This window comes from Pelodiscus sinensis, chromosome 8, assembly GCF_052426305.1.
Source record: "Pelodiscus sinensis isolate ZL-2025 chromosome 8, ASM5242630v1, whole genome shotgun sequence".
In the NCBI taxonomy this organism is placed as follows: Eukaryota; Metazoa; Chordata; order Testudines; family Trionychidae; genus Pelodiscus; species Pelodiscus sinensis.
Genome location: NC_143059.1, coordinates 39,619,814 through 39,638,726, shown reverse-complemented (window position 1 = coordinate 39,638,726; position 18,913 = coordinate 39,619,814). Strand labels below are relative to the sequence as shown.

General features: G+C 47.8%; 1 protein-coding gene across 2 annotated transcripts in view; it reads right to left on the bottom strand.

The window, feature by feature from the left end:
• The window catches only part of PCGF5 (polycomb group ring finger 5), a 119,485-nt gene extending 108,580 nt beyond the window's left edge, over nucleotides 1–10,905 (bottom strand). For both annotated transcript variants that reach the window (XM_025181858.3, XM_025181859.3), the window contains exon 1: nucleotides 10,508–10,905. The gene's annotated coding sequence lies outside the window, so the exon portion shown is untranslated. The remainder of the gene's footprint in view (nucleotides 1–10,507) is intronic.
• Between the last annotated feature and the right edge of the window lie 8,008 nt (nucleotides 10,906–18,913).

The following is an 18,913-nucleotide window of genomic DNA, read 5'->3' as shown; positions in this document are numbered from 1 at the left end:
TCCAGTTCAATGGTTACTGAGAAAGCATCATCCTTAACAGGTGATGCTTACTGGATATCGGTTAACTGGTAACCAGGAGCACCCCCTGTAGGGATAACATATTAATGTATTGAAAATGATTCCTCCAAATGGAAGTGACTCCCCATAATTTGTTCCCCACAACTTAGTGTTTAGATTTATTATTAATTCTTCTTCTTATTATTATTATTATTTGTTAAGATTGTTAAATGTTTAGATTTATTATTATTATTGTCCCTTTAGAATATAATATATTAGGTCATGTAACTTAGAACTGTTAAAAATATAATCCTAACTGTTAAGAATATAATCCTATGTAGCCAGAAACAGCCCCCCCCCCTCCCCTGCGCTCCAGGGCATACTCAAGCTTGTGCAAGGGGCTGCTTGAAATTGACATTGCAGAGATACATTGTAACAATGCATTGTCAAGCCACTAACTCTGCTATGGGAGCCAAGCCCTGTAATTGACTTAAGGGCATTGTTACTTAATTGAGGCCTGTTCTCTTTAAAACATTGTAACTTTATTCAGCACTCAGAGAATGTTTTAAGCAATACCACCCAGAAACTTTCTGTAACTACAACTTTTATTATTATACAAAATACTGTATGAATGTATGAGAGAGTGCTTGGATGATGAGTGAATGGTTCTGAGAGGTGCCAGCCTGAGAATACAGCAACAAAGGGCTGAAGAAGGCGTCAGGTGCCAGTGCAACCAAAAGGTGTCAAGTGGAGAAACTGGAGGTCCACCCGATGAGATCACTGATGAGCACCTGGCAGCCACCCTGGAGACATCAGCATGATACAGCAATTTCCATAGACTGGCATAGGAAGAAATTCCTATAAGAACTGGACTAAAAAACTATGGAATCAGAGTCCAAGGTTCTGCTGCCAGCCTACCAGGAGCTTCAGATGCGCATCTGATCAGGACTTCGCTCCCCACTACCATCACTTGTGTACAGAGTACCTGGCCAGTATCCTGTCACAAGCAACTTCCAGGCTGGTAACTATACACAGAACTTGAATGAATGGATGTATGAATGAATGGTTTATATATATATATAAGTGTATAAGGGTTAAGTAGTATTAGGAATAAGTAGTTAAACAACGTTGTTTGCTTCTATCTTTTCTTTATTTTTTATTATTATCTTTACAATAAATGTGGCTTTTTGCCTTATCCCCCTCATAAGATCCTGCTTGCTTTTATTTGGTACAACACCCCCTCCCCCACTGCCCGGCTGTTGGTGGAGGGCTGCTCCAGCCCCGCTGGGCCCCCCACGCAGGGCTGTTGATTCCCTACCCCCACACAGGAGCCGGCAGGGGCAGTCGCAGCAACGGCAACTCCATGGGGTTGCTGGAGCTTAACACATATAATCAAGAGCAAAATTTAGGCTTACTTGTTATTCCTCTTCATTCTTGTTACTGACAATTTGTTTAATACTATTTGTCTTATGTCATGCTCTGGTGCTTAGGGAGAATACTCTATTATCCCTGAAGTAAAATGGCATGGGGTTTGGTTTGTTTTTAGAAGATTTTGGCAAAATCCTAAATCGAGAGTCCTTTTAAAAAATGTATTATTACAGCAATACCTAATTGACAAACTATAAGTTGTTAGAAAATACTTTATAGGTGACCAACAATTAGAAAAACACACATGTGGATGAAAAGATTGCTGGTGTGGACTACAGAGTATGGGTGAATTAGGAAACAATATCTTAACTTCTGAGGATTCAGTACTCTGAGAGCTGAACAACTCCCAGTAGCTTCCATGTACAAATTTTCAAGCCCCGCTGAGAAGGAAGCCCTTTTCTTTTTGAGTCTCCGCCTTAGTACCTTTTGGGCAAATACGATTATCATTGTGCTTAAGGCAAAAGGGTATATTACAATGGTTGAAACATGGATATTTATCTCCCTTTCTGTTCTTAAGATTCTTCATTGAAAAACAAACCGCTGGACAAAGAACTAAGAAAGCTGCTTGCAAGTTCAGTTTAATATGTCTTCCATTACTCCTTGTAGTATCTGGTGCAGGAGAGACCAAACTGGCAGAAATGAGTGGAATTCAGAACTTTAAGAACTTTTGAAGGGCAAAATTCTGCAGTTGAATTATACTCTGTAAACTTCACTGATATCAGTGAAGGGGCATAAGATGTCAGCCAGTGCAAATTTGTCACTAAGCTGCCAATATCAGCTTGTTGGAAAGAGTGAAAGCTTCTAGTCTGGAGTGATGGAACTTAAGATAAAGAAATTTAAGAAGTTAGTTCAAATTCAATTCCACATTTTAAAACTAAGTGATATGAAATTGCTAAGAGTTCTGCTCAGTTAAAAATAATTGTACAGCTTATGCAATTCTATACTAAACCTAAGGAAGCCCATTACACAATAACAACAACAACAAAACCCTCCTCTGACTTTGCACCAAGCAATTAGTAATGGGAAATGAACATTTCACTTTTAAGTTACCAGATCAAATGTGAACTGGGTCGATAGTCACAATAAATTTGTTTCCATATGAGGGCTGTTCAGTATTTTACACTTAATAAGAGCTGGTAGCAGCAATAGTTCAGTGAAAATATGTATCCTTCATTATCACAAAACCATCACAAAGGTATCTTTATAGCCAATTTTCATAGAGAGGACAAAGAATGGATATTAAAACACCATTCCTCCCCTATACTTGCACTTAAAAGTTGTCTTGGCACATGATTGAGGCTGCTGCCTGTGCTATACCTCGTCTGTTGATAAAGGGCTTCAGCCTCAAAGGCTGTCAAACCGGCATTTTTCATAACCACTACACTCACTGAAAAAAATAGTTAAGAAAAAGCATAATAGAGGACTAGACTATCAAGGGAAATGGTTAAGACACCAATACCACAGAAACTCAGGAATAAGTTAGAAAAGACATAATAACAGAAACGATAAAATAAATGGAGAATGAAAGGTGGCAGGTTGTTACAGTGGTCTTTTACTCTCTACGGGTATGTCTACACTACCCCGCTAGTTCGAACTAGCGGGGTAATGTAGGCATACCTCACTTGCAAATTAAGCCCGGGATTTGAATTTCCCGGGCTTCATTTGCATAAGCGGGGCTCCGCCATTTTTAGATCCCCGCTTGTTCGAACCCTGTGCCGCGCGGCTACACGCGGCACGAACTAGGTAGTTCGAACTAGGCTTCCTAGTTCGAACTACCGTTACTCCTCATTCCACGAGGAGTAACGGTAGTTCGAACTAGGAAGCCTAGTTCGAACTACCTAGTTCGTGCCGCGTGTAGCCGCGCGGCACAGGGTTCGAACAAGCGGGGATTTAAAAATGGCGGAGCCCCGCTTATGCAAATGAAGCCCGGGAAATTCAAATCCCGGGCTTCATTTTCAAGTGCGGTATGCCTACATTACCCTCCTAGTTCGAACTAGGGGGGTAGTGTAGACATACCCTACATTATTTTGATTTATATTTGTAACTATCAAAAGAAATTATACCTATTTTAGATATACATAATGCATTGCATAATATGTAGGAATTGACGACATATATCTTTATTCCAGAGTTTTTGGACAAATGATCCACAAACTAATGTGTATTCTGTGGAGAATGTTAAAGGGGGAATATTGCATTTTACTAGTTTTGTTTCCAGTAGAGTTGCTTTCTATCGCAGTAGTCTGAACTTTGCTTTGGATCACTGCATGTGTCTAGCAAGGGTCTATAAAGCAGGAACTAGGGTGAGGAAGTATCTCATTAATTTTTTCCAATTGGGAGGCTGACTATTCATTTCCAGTGTTAGGTACCTGGAAGAGATTTACTGGAAGGTGCTACTGGCATGAACCTTCAATGGCATAGTCTGTGAAGCAACTGATAACATCTAATACTTCATAAGCAAGATTTAATACTTTATACTCAATTTTTTTTAAAAGTGGGGATAGTAGGGGATTGATTTAAAGTTTGGTTTATCGCTGTGTATATCCCCGTAAAAACTACTCTTACTTCATAGAAGACAAAAGCAACAAGATTCAAAGGTCACCTGATGCTCCCCTTTATCTGCTCCCTCACATGCCTTTACTACCATTATTCTTGGTTTATGCTATGTAGAATATAACAATCAAAAAGAGGGTGCTATGCTCTACTTTAAAGCATTTGGCACTCTGCCATTCCATCTCACTTTACTCTGTGTATTTTACAGGCTGCAAAATTAAATTTACAATCTCTGAATTTTACTTTGAAGCCCATGGTGAACACAGAGCACAAAAGGAAAAAACTAGACCATTTATACTGCTAGTTTTATAGACCATTTATACTGCTAGTTTTCTTTCTTAAGTGCAATTCTACTTTTGTTCCAGATAATACCCAAATAGCATGAGTTTTCTTCTTTTTGTCTCTTTGTGCAGTGTTAGTTTGGTATGTTTAAATTATCAATATTAAATTTTCCACTTCTGTGTTAACTTGGTCATATTACAAACCTAGTTCTGATGCATACTTTATTAATTTAAAAGGACCTACTTTTGTTTAGTATGTCCAATATTGCTGAGCTACCACTGCTATTCAGACTAAGTTTTAGTAACTTTTGAACTTCCTGACTTTTGGAGGTAAAAATGGTCAGAGTAAATACTGAATTAACCTAGTCTTTTTGCATCCAACATAAGAACATAAGCCACCTGTCTGTTGCTACAGAATTGTTATTTATGAAGTGCCATTGTCTTCTCCTCTGTATGAACACAGAAGATGGTATAACCCCTCACGACTAACAGTACTGTATAGAAAACTAACAGCAACCCTGTCCAGGAACATTTTTGCTTTCACAGAATCATAGGGTTGAAGAGAACTCAGGAGGTCACTGAGTCCAACCCTCTGCCCAACGCAGGACCAATCCCAAATAAATCATCCTAGTCAGGGCTTTGTCAAACTTAAAAAACTTCTAGTGATGGAGAATCTACCATGTCCCTAGGTAACCCATTCCAGTGCTTCACTACTCTCCTAGTAAAATAGTTTTTTCCTTATATACAAGCTAGACCCCTGCCACTGCAACTAGAGACCATTGCTTCCAGAGGCTTAGCGAGGATGTTATGCGCCCAGGGCAAAGGCACAATTTGCTTTCCGCCCCTCCCAATAATTTGTTACTAGCTGTGGGATTTTACACATTCCAATCTGCGTTGGGAGGGGAACATGCAAACAGGGTTTGGCTTGGACCCTCCGTGCTGCCCCCGTCTGGCCAAAGGGCAGAATTTGCCACTTGGGAAGTGGGAGTTCGCAGCCCGCAAGGCAAGCAGGGCCTGGCAGTTTGGGGTGACAATCAATTGCACCCACGTGGGTGACCGAAGCCGGAGAATTCTTTGAGCTCCGTGTGGGGGCAGCCTGCTGTGTGCATCCGGTGTGTCCGAGCCAAGCCTGGCAGCATGACAGTGGCTCGTGGGAAGTTCGGGACCCGGGGCTTCCAAAGGAGGCTGACAAGGCCAGGCTGCAAAGGGACCGGGGTTAAAACTGCTGTGCAGGTCCCGGGTGACCTGATCCGACGGTCAATAGCAGACACCAACCACAATATCACTCCTGTTGCTCCCACTTCTAAGCTTAATCCAAAGACTTATCAATAGGCTTTTCTCCCACTTTATGCTGGATCTCTGAGTAATCATAGAATCATAGGACTGGAAGGGACCTCGAGAGGTCATCGAGTCCAGCCCCCCGCCCTCAAGGCAGGACCAAGCTCCGTCTACACCATCCCTGACAGATGTCTATCTAACCTGTTCTTAAATATCTCCAGACAGGGAGATTCCACCACCTCCCTTGGCAATTTATTCCAATATTTGACCACCCTGACAGTTAGGAATTTTTTCCTAATGTCCAATCTAAACCTCCCCTGCTGCACTTTAAGCCCATTACTCCTTGTCTTGTCCTCAGAAACCAAGAGGAACAAATTTTCTCCTTCCTCCTTGTGACACCCTTTTAGATATTTGAAAGCTGCTATCATGTCCCCCCTTAATCTTCTTTTTTCCAAACTAAACAAGCCCAGTTCATGAAGCCTGGCTTCATAGGTCATGTTCTCTAAACCTTTAATCATTCTTGTCGCTCTTCTCTGCACCCTTTCCAATTTCTCCACATCTTTCTTGAAATGTGGCACCCAGAACTGGACACAGTACTCCAGCTGAGGCCTAACTAGTGCAGAGTAGAGCGGCAGAATGACTTCACGAGTTTTGCTTACAACACACCTGTTGATACAACCTAGAATCATATTTGCTTTTTTTGCAACAGCATCACACTGTTGACTCATATTCAACTTGTGGTCCACTATGACCCCTAGATCCCTTTCCGCCATGCTCCTTCCTAGACAGTCGCTTCCCATCTTGTATGTATGGAACTGATTGTTCCTTCCTAAGTGGAGCACTTTGCATTTCTCTTTATTAAACCTCATCCTGTTTACCTCTGACCATTTCTCTAACTTGCTAAGGTCATTTTGAATTATGTCCCTATCCTCCAAAGAAGTCGCAACCTCACCCAGTTTGGTATCATCTGCAAACTTAATAAGCGTACTCTCTATCCCAATATCTACATCATTGATGAAGATATTGAACAGTACGGGTCCCAAAACAGACCCTTGAGGAACTCCACTTGTTATCCCTTTCCAGCAGGATTTAGAACCGTTAACAACAACTCTCTGACTACGGTTATCCAGCCAATTATGCACCCACCTTATCGTGGCCCTATCTAAGTTATATTTGCCTAGTTTATCAATAAGAATATCATGCGAGACCGTATCAAATGCCTTACTAAAGTCTAGGTATATGACATCCACCGCTTCTCCCTTATCCACAAGGCTCGTTATCTTATCAAAGAAACTGTTCTTATCATACTGTTCTCTTGCATACAGTGCAACTCCTCTACCTTTTCTCCCCTGCCCACTTCTTTCCTGGCCTCTTCTCCAGAAGAGCTGCAGACATGAAATAAATAAGGCCCTACTAAATTCATGGCTGTGAAAAACACATCACAGGGCATGAACTCTCGTCTCCCCCATGTGAAATCGGGTCTGTTATACAGGTTCGCCCTCCCTGGTCTGGCACCCTTGGGACCTGACTGGTCCCAGATGAGAGACTGCGCCAGACATGGGGAGTTCACATCTGGCCCCTTCTGCTACTGGCTCCCTCAGCCCTGGACTGGCTGCCCCCAAGCCGCTGGCCTTGCTGCCCTGCTGGCCCCCACATCCTCTTCTCTGCTATGCCAGGCAGCCCAGCTCCAGTCCAGCTCCCTGCATGCAAAGCTCCTGGCAGCACCCGACTGCCTTGTTGGGAAGTGCTTGGCAGCACAGCTGTAGGGAGCCTAGCCACCAGCCCTGTACTAGGACTCTCTGGTCCTGGAACATATTGCTGGACCAGGGAGTCCTGGTTTACAGAGGTTCATCCTGTACCACTTTGATCCTAAACTATACAGATTTCACAGAGTAAACAAGTGGTTTTCTAACTGGGAGTCACAACTCAAAAGTGGACTGCAGGAGGGGTTGCAAGGTTATTGTAAGTGGGTAATGATATTGCCACCCTTACTTCTGTGCTCCCTTCAGAGCCGGGTGAATAGGAAACAGTGGTTGGTCAGCTGGGAGCCCAGCTCTGAAGCCATCACTTCAATAGTTGCAGTGCAGAAGTAAGGATGGCAAGACCATGCCATGCCACCCTTACTACTGTGTTGCTGCCTTCAGAGCTGGACAGTCAGAGAGTGGTGTTTGCTAGACAAGTTCCCAGCTCTGAACACATCATCCTGCTAGCCACAGCGATGAGCTATGGGTATCAATACCATACTATGCCAACTCTGCACTGCTGCCTCCAGAGTGAGGTGCAGGAGAGTAGTGGCTGCTGGCTAAGGGCACAGCTCTGAAGGCAGCAGCACAGAAGTAAAGGTAGAAATATCATGCCATGCATCCTTACTTCTGCATTGCTGCTGGCAGTGGCGCAGCCTTCAGAGCTGGGCTCCCAGCTAGAAGCCCCTAATCTCCAGCTGCCCAGTTCTGAAGGCAGCACTGCTGTCAGCAGCAGCAGCACAGAGTGGCAACTAGGGATGCTAAATTTAGTTTAATCAACTAGTTGATGGATTTTCCATAGAATAGTTGGTTAGTTGCTAAGCGGGGGAGCCGCAGAGGGGTTAGCTCCTGGCCCTTGGAGCTAACCCTGCTGTGCTCCAGCCTTTTAATATGTTAAGAGCCAGTAGGGATCGGGAGTGGGCCAGGAATCAGCTGATTTCCCAGCTCATGCCCAGTCCCCGCTGCCCCTCTGCATCCCCTGCCCTGTGCAGAGACAATGATGTGAGGAACCAGCTTTTAAGCCAGCTCCCCCCAGCACCAGCTCCAGCTCCCGCTCCTCCTCCTCCCACTTGCTGCCTCTGATAGTCAGCAAGGGGGGGGGGGGAATCAATTAGTCGAGGGACTAGATGACTATCCAATAAGCTTTTGCTTAGCGGATCGTCAACTAGTTGCTTACATCCCTAGTGGCAACACTGCGACCTCTCTAATAATAACCTTGCAACTCCCTGACATCCCCATTTTGGAGGAGAACCTAATACAGTTATAAAACTAACATTTAAGATTTAAATAGCTGAAATTATGTAATTTATTATTTTTAAAATCCTATGACTGTGAAATTGATCAAAATGTACCATAAATCTGGTAGGGCCATAGAGATAAAGGATATATGACAAGCAGAAGAGAAAGTGGGGGCTTCAATGGAGACTGTCAAATGCACACACACATACTACTTGACGTAATATTATGTTTTTGGATTGTAGGTGCCTGAATATGTATAGCACTTTCCCATGCTTTACTTGGCTGTTCCACTCTTGAATGGAGGGTGGCATTCAGACTGCAGGTAAGGAGAGGAATTGTTTTTGTAAATATAGTGACACTGCTTCCATACAGATGACCGCAGACAGAAGTCAAGGAAAAGTTAGAATTATGCAAATGTGATTCCAAATAGAAGCTTCAAAGGGAGCAGGATCAGACTCTAGTTTATGGAAGGCTGTAACTGTTTCACATTTATTAAGTAAACTGGCTCAACTTTTCCCCAAAATACAGAATGCTTGGAATACACTTTTATTTTGAGATGTCAATATTTTGGCATGCAATCAAAACCCCTTTGAAAACCTTTGTGTTTGGCAAAGAATGTCCTTGGCTTACGTTTCACAGATCTATAACTATAGAATTTCATATTTTAAATTGGATTTGAACAGGAAAAAATAACGTAGTGCTTCTTGACCTGTATCAATGATGAGACATTGGCAATCTTAATATCATTATTGTCACATAGTAAATCAAGGGTTGGTTAGTCCATAAAGGCACAGGTTACCATTCAATCCAATCTCTTCTGACCATGCCAAGAATAAAACAATTGAGTGTTGCAAGACTTTCACAATTCTAGAACTAGCCTCAGGAAACCTGGGTGGGATTTTGAGCACAAAGTACATTCTATTCCCTCTTCCCACCTCCCACAGTTTCAGAAACTGACATTGAGTTTTCACTATCAACAACAATGTATTGTGTGTGTATAAGCATGTGTGTGAAAGATGATTAACCAGCCTTTATTACAAAGAGATGATGATTCACTGTCATCTCCAGATCATACTAATGTACTAAACATGTTCAAGAATGAAGCAAAAACCAAGTTCTTAAAACTTTTTTACTCAAATATTTATTTTTTAAGGTGAGAAATATACAGAGTAAGAGGAAGGAAGTGTGCAATGAGGAACTACAAAGGACTATTTCATTTCCATCACAACCTTTGGAAAACACACCCAACTGTATAGTGTAAGAAGAGCTCATTGGTTTTGCCTGGGGACTCAGACAAGTGTGTCTGCCAGTTCTGCACTGGCTACATCCTTTGGGCCATGACTAGTCCCTCTATCCCCAACTACTTGGAGAGGAAAATGCACAGGAACACCTCCCTATGCAACAGAGGACTTCTTGTCTCTCCTTATATAATAATCCAACCGAATCAAAACGGAAGCCAACCACGCTGCCACGGAGCATTAACGAGAGAAAATTACCCTAAGAACACTACTGTGGACCAGAACCTATTCCTCACTAACTAGCCACCTAGTCGCTTTGCTAGGAAAATCCTGGGTAGAAGCAGCACACGCAGCAGTCAAATGCAAACCTTGTTACCCAACAGCAAATGTGCTGCTGCTGCTGCTGCTGCTGCAAGTCCCCAGCAGGAAGCTACAAGCATCACAAACTGCAGCTGCTTCTTCCAAACACATTTCATGGTCTCTCTTTCTCTCCCCCTCTCTCCAGCCAGAAATCTCAGCTCGTTCAGCCTCTGCCCGCACTGACGCAGGCTCTCTAATTAAAGGGAAATAAAGGAGAAAGTTACTCTGTGGCTCTCTGCGGCGGTCCCTTGGAGACCCTGTCACATCTCTCCTGCCTGGCTGCGGCTGCTCTTCCCTGCAACATGATTCAACAGCAATGGCACGTTAAGCAACTTGTTACGACACCTGCCGGCCCCTCCTCCCCCGCACCCCGGGCAGACGGGCCCCTTACCTTGCCACAAGAGGCCCTGAGCTGGGAGGGAGCGCGGGCGGCAGGTAACGCGAGGGCGCTCGGGAGCCGGCCGGCGGGCGGGGGAGCGCGCGGCGGAGCGGAGTGCGAGGGAGCGGCGCGGGGGGCGGAGGACTTTCCCAGGCTTGTTTACGCATTGCTGCCCTGTTCCGCGCGCACCCTGCACGCTCTGATTGGACACTAAGTGGGGCACAGCCTGTCGCCCGCCTGCCCTTGGAGCCACGCCGCCGCTGCCTGCCACTGGCCCCGGCCGGGCCGCTAGGGGCTGCCGAGCCCCGCTGCGGAGCCCGGGACCCGCCGCCCTGCTCCAGGAGCTGCCCTCCCCGGCGCCGCAGATGCCCAGATGAGCATGTGCACAGCGGCTGCACAGGCCCAGTAGCGCCGGGAAGCCCCAGCGAGGCTGCTGCTGCCGCCGCTGCCGCCCTTACCCGGCCAGTTGCCTGGCAGAGGGACCCGGAGCCGCGCGGGGCGGAGCGAGGGACGCGTCTCGGGTGGGCAGCCGCGGAGGTGCCGGCTGGGGGCGTGCGGAGTGGAGGAGCAGGGCGGGGGACGGGGAGAAGGCTGAGCCTGCTGGGGGCGAGGAGCGGCCAGGAGCAGAGGAGGAGGGAGACACGAATAGAAAGAGCCCGAATGTCTGCCCGGGTGCTTGGCCTGCGTCCCGGTGGGCGCGGAGCGAGTGGCGCCCTCTTCCCAAGCCGCTGCTCCAGCGTGTAAACCATTCACGCGTCCATCTACGTTGCGGTCTCCGCCAGCTGGCGCCCCTGTATTCCCTCTGTGAGGAAGCAACAGGTCGTCACGGCACGCAGACGCCTGTCCAGACTGAGCAAAGCAAAGCAAAGCTCTGCTGCAAGTTCTGGCGCACGGGTGCTTCGGGCAGACTTGGTTCGCTTCCCCATAATACGGATTTGGGAGCGAATGCAACCTAAACTAATGCTTTGGCGGGGAACAGCTCGTGTAGAAAAACGCCACTTCCGTCTCCGCTACCTTCCATCCATCGCCTATTCGGAACTTTCATATAGAGTGAGGTTCTTTTATTATTGTGTTAATTGGGGCTCGGGTCTTGTGGCTGAGAATTTCTAGTGTTGAAATCGAGGAAATAATGAGCTCAATAATAAAAGTTGATTAAAGAAACTCACTGATTCCTTTCCCTTCCCCCTCCTCTCCCCAGCTTTAGATGATGTTTTACAAGTGCAATATAATAGTACCCCCATGTTTTGGTATCTATGTTCAGCACAGGGTAGAACTCTTCATCATGGAAGATCCATCCTACTGTTTCAGCATGGGCATTTGGAGTTACAACTCCAGTTTATCTGTATTGCCTTAATTTTTCTAGACAGGCATTCATATTCTCCTCCCCCCCCCCCCCCGCGCCCCCATCACAGAAGCTTGAGTGGCCTGTTATTGCACTGCATCTTGTATGACTAGCAATAATCCCCTTGCTGGAACCATTGTGTGGCAGAGTGTAGAACAAGAAATACGGATTCACAAATGTTTCTTGGTCACTTGATGATGGTGTAGGAGTTGTTAGCAGGGAAACCACCTGTCTTTCAATCTTCTGGAGCTTCTTGTGCAAGTGAGCACTTCCTGGGTCCTCACCCTGTGGTACATCAGCTCAATTAGATATTTGCCTAGTTTTACAACATGCTACGTAATGAGTAGGGATGTTAGGTGTTGGGTAATTGAATAGCCATGTAACCGCATGAAATCTTTGTGGTAACAGGACTATTCGATGGTTCCTGGGGTCGGGGCTGGCAGCCAGTGCACTCCTGGCCCCACTCCTAGGGAACCCTCTGCCACCCCCTGTGCCAGGACCCCACAGCCCGGGGTCTTGCCGCTGGCCATGCCACGCCGGAGCTAGTGGCTAGCTGGGCAGGGCTGCAGCGGCCGCTCTTTGCGCGGTGGGCTCGGCCCCGGGCTGGCCTGGCGGAGATGCCCCCATGCCAGGGACCTGTGGCTCAGAGCCCGCCCCAGGAGGCCATAGAGGGAGCTGCAGTGAAAGCATGTCCTGCCTCGAGCCAAGCCAGGTTGGGGCTCCGTGCAGGAGTGTGTGCCTAGTGCTGGCAGCGAGGGGGCGGAGCCAGGCAATGCAGCCGCGCCTAAAGGAACAGAGCGCTCCAGGTGAGCCCCTCGCCATTGCCAGAGCCCTGCAGCAGCATTTGGCAGGCACAGAAACTGAAGCACAATGTGAGGCAGAATCATGCGCCCTCCCCACGCAGCCAGTGGTGGTGCTGGGGCCAGAGCTTCTGGCTGCACTTCCCTGAGGTCAGTCTGCTCGGCCACATGCGGCAAGGTCTGGCCAGGAATCCAATTCCTCCTCTACCACAAACCTTCCCAGGTCCACCTCCCACTCCCACCCAGGGCCACCCAGGGCCTTGATCTTCCCCTGCATGGGCAAGGCCCCTCAACCTGGACCCTCTGGGGCAGCCTGCACAAGCCAGCTGGAGAACACCCTGGGCCTCCCTTGTGACAGGTCTCAGTGGCCCCAGTAGTGGGGGTTACTCATGGAAGCCACAGAACTCATTAGCAGTCCCTGGGGATCACCCCCAAGTGTGTGTGTGGGGGACGACTCCAGGGAGGGATGGGGGGGGGGAATCAGGGAAAAAGAGGGAAAAGGGGGCAGGGGGAGGCATCAGGAGGGTGCAGGGGTGAGGGAAGGTGCAGGTGCCAGGGGATTCTGTGGGTGAAGCAGAAGGGCAGACACCTGCAGGGGAGGGACTAGCACCAGAGGAGAGAGGCAGGGCAGGTTTGTAGAGGGAGGTGTTAGAAGAGATGAGGAAGGGTAGCTCACATGATCAGAGTGGGGCTACTGGAAGAACATAAGAACAGCCGTACTGGGTCAGACCAAAGATCCATCTAGCCCAGTATCGGTGGACCGAAGACAATGATCAAGCGATTTGTCTCCTGCCATCCCTCTCCAGCCTCTGACAAACAAAGGCCAAGGACACCATTTTATCTCCTGGCTAATAGCCTTTTATGGACCTACCCTCCATGAAATTATCTAGCTTCTCTTTAAACTCTATTATAGTCCTAGCCTTCACAGCCTCCTCTGGCAAGGAGTTCCACAGGTTGACTACACGCTGTGTGAAGAACTTTCTTTTATTAGTTTTAAACTTGCTACCCATTAATTTCATTTGGTGTCCTCTAGTTCTTCTATTTAGGGAACGAATAAATAACTTTTTTTTATCGGCCCTCTCCACACCACTCATGATTTTATATACCTCTATCATATCCCCCCTCAGTCTCCTCTTTTCTAAACTGAAAAGTCCCAGTCGCTTTAACTTCTCCTCATATGGGACCCGTTCCAAACCCCTAATCATTTTAGTTGCCCTTTTCTGAACCCTTTCCAAGGCCAAAATATCTTTTTTGAGGTGAGGAGACCACATCTGTACACAATATTCAAGATGTGGGCGTACCATAGTTTTATACAAGGGCAGTAAGATATTCTGGATCTTATTTTCTATCCCTTTCTTAACAATTCCTAGCATCCTATTTGCCTTTTTGACCACCGCTGCACACTGTGTGGAAGTTTTCAGAGAACTGTCCACGATAACTCCAAGATCTCTTTCCTGATTTGTCGTAGCCAAATTAGCCCCCATCACACTGTATGTATAGTTGGGGTTATTTTTCCTGATGTGCATTACTTTACACTTATCCACATTAAATTTCATTTGCCATTTTGTTGCCCAATCACTCAGTTTGGTGAGATTTTCTTGGAGTCCCTCACAGTCTGTTTCTGTCTTGACTATCCTAAACAGTTTGGTATCATCTGCAAACTTTACCACCTCACTGCTTACCCCGTTCTCCAGATCATTTATGAATAAGTTGAACAGGATTGGTCCTAGGACTGACCTTTGGAGGACACCACTAGTTACCCCTCTCCATTCTGAAAATTTACCATTTATTCCTACCCTTTGTTTCCTGTCTTTTAACCAGTTCTAAATCCATGAAAGGACCTTTCCTCTTATCCCATGGCCATGTAATTTACACAAGAGCCTTTGGTGAGGGACCTTGTCAAAGGCTTTCTGAAAATCTAAGTATACTATATCTACTGGATCCCCCTTGTCTGCATGTTTGTTAATCCCTTCAAAGAACTCTAATAGATTAGTAAGACATGATTTCCCTTTACAGAAACCATGTTGACTTTTGTCCAACAAATTATGTTCTTCTACATGCTCCACAATTTTATTCTTTACTATTGTTTTGACTAATTTTCCCGGTACTGAAGTTAGACTTACTGGTCTGTAGTTGCCCGGATCGCCTCTAGAGCCCTTTTTAAATATTGGTGTCACGTTAGCTACCTTCCAGTCATTAGGTACGGAAGCCGATTTAAAGGATAGGTTACAAACAACATATAATAGTTCAGCAATTTCCCATTTGAGTTATTTTAGAACCCTTGGATGAATGCCATCCGGTCCCAGAGATTTGTTAACATTAAGTTTTTCTATTTGTTCCAAAACCTCCTCTAATGACACTTCAATCCGGGACAGTTCCTCAGGTTCATCACCCACAAATGACGGTGCAGATTTGGGAATCTCCCCAACGTTCTCAGCCGTGAAGACTGAAGCAAAGAAATCATTTAGTTTCTCTGCAATGGCTTTATCGTCCTTGATTGCTCCTTTTATAGTTCGATCATCTAGGGGACCCACAGGTTTTTTAGCAGGCTTCCTGCTTCTAATGTACTTAAAAAACATTTTGTTATTTCTTTTTAAGTTTTTGGCTAGCTATTCCTCAAAATCTTCTTTTGCTTTTCTTATTACATTTTTACACTTGATTTGACAGTGTTTATGTCCTTTCTATTTATTTCACTAGGATTGGACTTCCACTTCTTAAAAGATACTTTTTTGTCCCTCACTGCTTCTTTTACATGGTGGTTAAGCCACAGTGACTCTTTTTTAGGTCTCTTGCTATGTTTTTTAATTTGGGATATACATTTAAGTTGGTCCTCTATTATGGTGTCTTTAAAAAGTTTCCATGCAGCTTTCAGGGATTTGGCTCTAGTCACTGTGCCTTTTAATTTCTGTTTAACTAACCTCCTCATTTTTGTGTAATTCCCCTTTTTGAAATTAAATGCCAGGGTGCTGGACTGCTGAGGTGTTCTTCCCACCACAGGAATGTTGAATGTTATTATGTTATGGTCACTATTCCCAAGCGGTCCTGTAACGGTTATATCCTGGACCTGATCCTGCACTCCACTCAGGACTAAATCCAGAATTGCCTCTCCCCTTGTGGGTTCCTGCACTATCTGCTTCAAGAAGCAGTCATTTAAGCCATTGAGAAATTTTATCTCCGCTTCTCTTCCTGAGGTGACATGTATCCAGTCAATATGGGGGTAATTAAAATCCCCCATTATTATAGAGTTCTTTATTTTGGTAGCCTCTCTAAACTCCCTCAGCATTTCAATGTCAGTATCGCTGTCCTGGTCAGGTGGTCGGTAATATATCCCTACTGCTAATTTCTTATTATTGGAGCATGGAATTACTATCCGTAGCGATTCTATTGAACATGTTGATTCACTTAATATTTTTATTTCATTTGATTCTACATTATCTTTCACATACAGTGCCACTCCGCCACCCACGCTGCCTGCTCTGTCCTTTCTATATATATTATATCCAGGTATGATTGTGTCCCACAGATTTTCCTCATTCCACCAGGTTTCAGTGATGCCTATTATGTCAATCTCCTCATTTAATACTAGGTACTCTAGTTCACCCATCTTATTAGTCAGACTCCTAGCATTTGTGTAGAAGCACTTTAAAAATTTGCCACTGCTTATTTGTCTGCCCTTTCCTGATGCATTGGATTCCTTTGAATGCGGTTGTTTGTCTGCTCTGGCCCATGGTTTACCCTCTCCCCTCCTCTCTTTCTGACTACAGCTTAGAGAATCTCTATCAATGGATTCTCCTCTAAGAGAAGTCTCCCTCCGATTTACGTGCATCTCCGCACCAATCAGCTTTCCTCCATCTCTTAGTTTAAAAACTGCTCTACGGCCCTTTTAACGTTTAGTGCCAGCAGTCTGGTTCCACCCTGGTTTAGGTAGAGCCCATCCTTCCTGTATAGGATCCCCCTCTCCCAAAAGTGTCCCCAGTTCCTAATAAATCCAAACCCCTCTTCCCTATACCATTGTCTCATTCACGCATTGAGACTCTGAAGCTCTGCCTGCCTACCTGGCTCTGTGCGTGGAACTGGAAGCATTTCCGAGAATGCCACCATAGAGGTCCTGGATTTCAGTCTCTTTCCTAGCAGCCTAAATTTGGCCTCCAGGACATCTTTCCTACCCTCCCCTACATCATTGGTACCTAACATGTACCACAACCACCGGCTCCTCCCCAGCACTACACATAAGTCTATCTAGATGCCTCAAGAGATCCGCAACCTTCGCACCAGGCAGGCAAGTGACCATACGGTTCTCCCAGTCATCACAAACCCAACTATCTATGGGTACGTCTACACTACAGCGCTAGTTCGAACTAACTTAGTTCGAATTAGTTAATTCGAACTAAGCTAGTTCGAACTAGCGCATCTAGAACTAAAAACTAGTTCGAACTAGCGTTTTGCTAGTTCGAACTAGCGCGTCCACACTGATTGGACGCAGGGGGGCATTTAAGGGCAGCTGAAACCGGTTCTGGCAGGGCATCAGGTCAGCAGTTGCTTTGTGTGGCTGCTGTCTGAGGCTATCTGAGGCTCGTGCTTAAAGGGACCCCCCCCTGGACAGCCGGTTCTCAGCTTTTCCTGCTTGCTTGCCAACCTCGCCGAGGGACAGCAAAGCGTCGGTCTCTGTGCCCGTCTGTGTCGGTGCTTCCCTTCGGGGGGGACTGCCGCAGGTGGCAACATGGAGCCACGGCTCGCCCTGCACCTTCTGGTGCACGTTCTGGACTTGCTACTGCAAGCCTGCCAGCAATGGCTCGAGGCTGCCTGGCACCACCTGGGGAACGTCAGCCCCCTGCCTCTCCGCCTGGCCGCCCTGGGGGCCGTGGAGGAGCCGCGGCGGCGCCCCGGCACCGGCGTGCCCCGCCGCATCTGGCGTCTGGACACCAGCAGCGACTGGTGGGACCGCATCGTCCTGGAGCGCTGGGACGACCGACAGTGGACCCAGAACTTTAGGATGAGGAGGGACACCTTCCTGGAGCTCTGCGAGTGGCTCGCCCCTGCCCTGCAAAGAAGGGACACTCGCATGAGGCCCGCCATCCCCCTCCAGAAGCGGGTGGCCATCGCCCTCTGGAAGCTCTCCACGCCGGACAGCTACCGATCCGTCGGGAACCAGTTCGGCGTGGGGAGATCCACTGTCGGAGCAGTGCTCATGCAGGTACGGCGCTCGTCGGCCACCGAGCCGGGGGGGAGGGGGGCTGCGAGGAGGGGATGGGCCGCCCCAGGGACAAAGGGGGGGGCGGGAGGAGGCGAAGGCGCCCCGCACCGGAGGGGTCGGGCTGTCCCGGCCGTACTACACGCCGCCAGGGGGGTTGCTTCCGGGAGTGGGGCGCGGGGCACTGCCAGGGCACGCACGCTCCCAGCCACCCGGGCGCCCCACTGATTGACGCTTTGCTGTGTCTCTCTCCGCAGGTGGTCAAGGCCATCAACCGGGTGCTGCTCCGCAGGGTGGTCCGCCTCGCCGACCCGGATGCCGTCATCCGGGGATTCGGCGCCCTCGGCTTCCCCAACTGCGGGGGGGCCATCGACGGGACGCACATCCCCATCCGTGCCCCGGAACACCAGGCGTCCCGGTACGTGAACCGCAAGGGGTACTTCTCCGTCATCCTGCAGGCCGTGTGTGACCACCGGGGACAGTTCACGGACATAAATGTGGGCTGGTCCGGCAAAGCACACGACGCCCGGGTGTACCGGAACTCCTCCGTGTGCCAGCGGCTGCAGGACGGGACCTTCTTCCCCGACCGCCACATCAGGGTCGGGGACGTGGACATGCCCGTCTGCCTGGTGGGGGATGCCGCCTACCCACTGCAGCCCTGGCTCATGAAGCCCTACACGGGGCACCTCAATCCCTCCCGCCAGGCCTTCAATAACAGGCTGAGCAGGGCCCGCATCGTGGTGGAGGGGGCCTTCGGGCGACTGAAAGCCCGCTTTCGATGCCTCCTCACCCGTCTGGACCTGGCCGAGCACAACATCCCTCCCGTGGTGGCGGCATGTTGTGTGCTCCACAATTTGTGTGAGCGGAAGGGGGAGGCTTTCTTGCCAGCCTGGATGGCTGAGGCTGACCGCATGGCTGGACACTACGGTCAGCCCCGCACCACCGCCGTCCGGGAAGCCCAGCGGGGGGCCATCCGGATCCGGGAAGCCCTGCGGGAGAGCTTCCAGGTGGAGGAGGAGGAGGACTGACCTCTCCCTGCATGCCCCACCGGGGCCTTCTTCCACCCTACCCCCCCCCTTCCCCTT